Raw genomic sequence first — 6,000 nt, forward strand, 5'->3', positions numbered from 1 at the left:
AGTATGAAGATGTTGATCTGCTGAACCCAAGCCAAGGTAAAAATAGAAGCATGTGGGTTTCAGTGGGAGAAGGAAAGAGTCGAGATGTGGCCTATGTATCAAGACCTCGCCCATCTGATGGTACTAGTGTCCCAACTTTCAAGATGCCAAACACCAAGGCAGTAGAGGTTCGAAGTTGCCTCCAATACCCTTGAGCAAAACTCAAACAAGAATGGCTCAGAGACAATATGCTGCCACTTGTAAAGCGGAGTTTGAGTGGGTGGACGAGAGGCAAGCCCAACTTAACCGATTGGTCAACCTTCGAGAGAAGCTTCGACTGGAAGAGTTGGAGTTCGCCAAAGCTGATGCTGTGGCTTCGTTAGAGGCAGCAGCGGCCAAGGAGATGAAAATACATCGACAGTGGGTGAATGGTTAAGTCATGGTGCCAACCTTAGATGAGCCGATGTTGGAGTTGGAGACTCATTTGACCGGAGCTTTTGAAGCAAACAATCTCAAGGCGGAATCTAGCAAGCCAATGAAGGTGTTGGACGATGGGCCATCAAGAGTTGGAAGATTTAAAAAGAATCAGCCCAAGGCCAATCCTTTGACCTCCAGGAGGCAAACAACAATTAAAGTGGCATCACTACCCGTGGTCGAGGAGAAAAAAGAAAATAACCATGAAATGGTCGAGGATGTCAGAGAAAAAGACCAGATGACGGAAGATAAACTGACAGCGGAGGAGAACCAAGTCATGGTTGATGTCCAAACATCCGTAGTGGAAGAAGAGGCCGAACCAAGGGCCGACGTAGATACCGAAGAGACTTCAGAAAACGTAGGAGGCGCCTTAGCAGATAATGAAGAACTTTATGGGGAGAATGAAGAGTATGGTGATGACGAGTATTTTGAGGACCTCCCAGAAGAGGCTATGGAGCAACTAGCTAATGAATGTAGGGAATAGATTACCAAGTTAGAGAGTGAATTGAAGACAAGTAAGACCAAGGTGAAGTTTGGGGACTTCAACGAGGTCGATGCTATGGTGATCACACTTCCACTATTTTTCGAAGCTCAGCCAGGTCAACCAAACTCCATGGATGGAGATGTTTTTGACGAAGTCGAGTCCATGGTTCAGATGTGAGAACCAAAGGAAATCGAGGTAATTCAGGAGATTCCGAAGGCAGAGGTAGCTCAACCTCAAATTGTGATGCCAAGTGCGGAGAAGAAGATGCCAGAGAAAGTGTGCTTTGAAATGCCCACCAAGAAGATGTCTTCCCATCTTAAACCTTTATACGTAAATGTTCACTTTGATGGGGTTCCGGTGAGCAAAGTTCTAGTTGATACGGGCGCCACAGTGAATATCCTCCCAGCCTCGGTGACGAGGAAATTGAAGAAAAGTTCAGAGGAACTAATTCCAACTGAGACAACGGTCAGTGGCTTTGTGGGAGACACCACAATATCAAAAGGAATCATCCCACTTCAAGTCAGAGTAGGGGAAAAGGTCAGGGCGACAGCTTTCTTTGTGGTGGAAACAACTGCTCACTTTACCGCGTTGTTAGGTCGAGATTGGATCCATGGAAATATGTGTGTCCCTTCCTCGCTCCATCAGACTCTACAGTTCTGGCACGTGGATGGGAGTGTGGAATTGGTCTAGGTCGACTCACGGCCTTTCATGGCTTCAGCCAACGCAGTGGAGGCCAAGTTTTACGATGATGATCTTGGTCCTCTTTACTTTACAGGGTCAGATAGGAACGGCCGACCTATGGGAGTCTCGGCCCAAAAGTTGATAGACTTGGGGGCACACGATGCCTAAGCAGATGGGGAGCGCCCCACGATGTCTGATTTTTTCTATCTCAATGAGTGATACAACCACGAAGGAAGAGAAGAGAGCCGCGGTGGAAGACACTTTGAGACGGCTATATGGTTTTTGGGCCAAGAGAGTGGCCGAGCATGGGTCTACCGCTCATTTGGTGGAATTCCTCCACGAAGGCCCTGAAGATGATGCACTTGAAATTGAGGAAGTGGAGTTGACACCAACTCAGATGGATGATTCGAAGGCGGAAGTCCAAGACCCTTTGTTGGAAATCAACTTGGGGACGGAAGACAATCGTCGGCCAATCTACATCAGTGGTCTGATGGAGCCAGAACTTCAGGCCAAGATGGAAGAGCTTTTAAGAGAGTTCAAGGATTGCTTTGCTTGGGATTACACTGAGATGCTTGGACTAAGTCGTGACATGGTCGAGCATCGTCTGCCAACGACGGAGGATTTCAAGCCCTTTAAGCAGCCACCTCGCCGAATGTTGGCGGAAGTAGAAGTACAGGTCAAGGAAGAAATTGTAAGGCTTGTTAAAGCCAAATTTATTAGGCCAGCAAGATATGTGGAGTGGCTTTCTAATATTGTACCTGTAAAGAAGAAAACGGGAGCAATAAGAATTTGTGTTGATTTTCGTAATCTTAATATTGCAACTCCCAAAGATGAATATCCCATGCCCATGGCAGACCTCTTAGTTGATGGGGCGGCCAAGCATGAAATTTTATCCTTCATGGATGGACACTCCGACTATAATCAAATTTTCATAGCCGAAGAAGACATTCACAAGACAGCCTTTAGATGTCCGGGTTCCATTGGAACCTTTGAGTATGTCATGATGCCCTTCGCCCTAAAGAATGCCGGAGCCACATATCAACGGGCAATAAATGCCATCTTCCATGACATGATCGGTCGAAACGTAGAAGTTTATATCGATGATGTGGTTGTGAAATCGGAGTCGAGATCAGGCCATTTGAGTGACCTTCGGTTAGCCTTCGAGAGAATTCGAAAACATCAATTGAAGATGAATCCAAAGAAATGTGCCTTTGGGGTTTCCGCCGAAAATTTCCTAGGATTTTTGGTACATCAAAGGGGGATCGAAATTGATAAAAATAAGGCTAAGGCCATCATTGATGCACCGCCCTCGAAAAACAAGAAAGGATTGCAAAGTTTGCTAGGCCAAATAAACTTCCTCCGGAGGTTTATAGCTAATTCCGCCGGGAAAGTCGAGCCTTTTTCATCTTTGTTAAAACTCAAGGATGAGGAGAAATTTCGGTGGGAAGAAGTTCATCAAAAGGCATTTGATTCCGTCAAAGAGTATTTGACCAAGCCACCGGTGCTAATCCCGCCAAGACGAGGCCGACCTCTGAAGTTATATATTTTGGCTGCAGAGAATTCCGTCGGAAGTCTTTTGGCCCAAGACAATGATGAGAAAAAGGAGCAAGCAGTGTACTACCTAAGCCGAATTCTAACGGCCACCGAAAGAAAGTATTCACCGGTAGAGAAACTTTGTTTGGCCTTATACTTCACCGCAACCAAGTTAAGGCACTATATGTTGCCTTCCGTGGTGCATATAATCGCCAAGACTGATTTGATCAAATACATGCTCACTTGGCCAATTATTAGAGGGCGGATTGGAAAATGGACGATGGCATTGGCAGAATTCACCTTCCGATACGTGCCTCAGCAGGCCGTCAAGGGGCAAGCCTTGGCTGATTTCTTGGCCTCTCACCCTTGTGTTGAAATAGAAGATATGGACTTCTTCAAAGTTGACATGGTAAGTTTATTCCCATGGCATCTCTATTTCGACGAATCTCGAACATCAAATATGGGGGGAGCAGGTGTCATCATTGAATCACCCCAAGGATTCCGAACTCGTTATTCATTTCAATTAGACTTTGATTGTACCAATAATCAGGCCGAATATGAGGCCTTGATCATTGGGTTGGAGATTTTGAGAGAACTTGGAATAAATAATGTGTCAATCATGGGGGATTCGATGTTGGTTCTGAAACAACTATCCGGCGACTATAAGGTAACTAGCCAAGCATTGCTTGGCTATCATGCCTTAGCCAGCCAACTAATAGAAGGTTTTGACGAGGTGAGACTCGCTCACCTACCAAGGGAGCACAACTCACAGGCCAATGCAATGGCCCAATTGGCCTCTGGAGTTTAGATCTCTGAAGGGCTTTCTGAGGAGTTATTCAAAGTTGAAAAACGATCGTTGCCCTCAGTTTTTGAAAGAGGAATACCAATGGAGGTGATGGCATTGACTGTAACTTCAGATAATTGGAGACACGACATCGTGTAGTATCTAAAATGTCCAAGTGGTCCGCATTGCCGGCAGGTTCGGCAAAGGGCCATAAGCTATGTGCTCAGGGATGAAGAGCTTTTTCGTATTGGCTCTGACGACTTACTCATGAAATGTCTGGGAAATATTGATCAGATGGTAGTTATGACTGAGGTTCATGAAGGAATATGCGGAGCTCATCAAGCAGGAATCAAGATGAGATGGTTGCTAAGGAGGCATGGGTATTACTGGCCAACCATCCTGAAGGATTGCATTGATTACGCCAAAGGATGCCAAGGTTGTCAAAGGCATGGTCCGGTTCAGCATGTTCCGGCCGGACCCATGAATCCTATTGTGAAGGCTTGGCCTTTCAAGGGTTGGGCGATGGATGTGAATGGCCAGATCCACCCGAAATCATCTAAGGGTCACAAGTTCATTTTAGTGGCCACAGACTTCTTTACAAAATGGGTAGAGGCCGTACCACTCAAGCAAGTTACCCAAGTTGAGGTGATAGAGTTTATTGAGAAATCTATCATTCATCGATTCGAATTACCAGAGTCTATCATGACTGACCGAGGAACGGCTTTTGTGGGAGAGGCTGTCAAGGCAGCTACAAAAAATTGGGGAGTTAGGATGGTTCAGTCCACCCCATACAATCCTCAATCAAATGGTCAAGCTGAGGCCAGCAACAAAGTGATAAAAGGTATTTTGGAAAAAATGATAGAGAAGAATCCTAAAGAATGGCACTCTCTCCTCTCCAATACCCTTTGGGCGTATAGAACCTCTAAAAGGTCTGGCACGGGAACGACACCATTCGCACTCACATACGGCCATGACGCCGTCTTACCCCTCGAGATTTCGGTAAAAACTTTAAGGGTGGCTCGCCACGCTGAATGGAGTAAGGATAAGTATAGCCAGGCGATGGCTCAAGAGCTAGATGATCTCGACGAAGTTCGACTTGAGGCTTTGGATAAATTAAAGGCCCAAAAAGAAAAGGTGGCCAGGGCGTATGATAAGAAAACTAAAGCCAAGAGTTTCGGAGTTGGAGATTTAGTATGGAAAACAATTCTCCCATTAGGAACGAAAGATCGTAGTTTTGGTAAAAGGTCTCCAACCTGGGAAGGACCTTTCCTCATCAACCATGTTTTTGGAAAAGGAGCATAAAGGTTTAGTTATGAGAGTGGTCGTCTCCATGATTTACCTATTAATGGCCGCTTTTTGAAGAAATATTACCCAACGGCTTGGGAAATGGCGGAGAGATAGTCCGCCGCAAAGAAACATCTCATACTAAAACAATGATTTTTATTGGAAGAATGGGCCTCATAAAAGGATTCCTTCCGGAAATTGAAAGGTCTTGGGTTTCGATTTGTTTACCTCCACACCAGTTCCGAGCTAAACAAATCGGGGGGCAATGTTTGGGTCTGTTGAAAATCACAACTGAATTTGAAACTTGCGAAGAGGTTGCGGCTGAAATCTTGGAGTTTCCGTGGCCGGGCTGCACTGGAAGTTGCGGTTGGGTTTTTTATTCTAATGAGGAAAAATTCACGGCTGGGTGTTGTGACTTGGGAGTTCCAAGATGGAGCGGATGGGGTTTTTGTTTAGGCTGGGGCAGATTTGCTGGGTCATGCTTGAGTGTGGCTTTCCAAGTGTGATATAATATATATATATATTAGAAAATGAATGCAAACGAAGCATAAGTCACGTGGGAAAGCTTGGGATGTTGGCTGCAAATTGTTGGCTGCAAAGAGGTTGGCTGCAAAATGGCCAAATAGTGGCTGCAAAGGTGGCCAAATAGTGGCTGCAAAGATGGCCAAATAGTGGCTGCAAAGATGTCCAAATAGTTGGCTGCAAAAAGAAATGAAGGCGAGTGTGCGGTTGAAGTTTTTGGCGATATGCAAAATACCAACATTCATACAATATCAAATAA

This window comes from Prunus avium, chromosome 2 (genome assembly GCF_965620075.1).
Source record: "Prunus avium chromosome 2, drPruAviu1.hap1.1, whole genome shotgun sequence".
NCBI lineage: Eukaryota > Viridiplantae > Streptophyta > Magnoliopsida > Rosales > Rosaceae > Prunus > Prunus avium.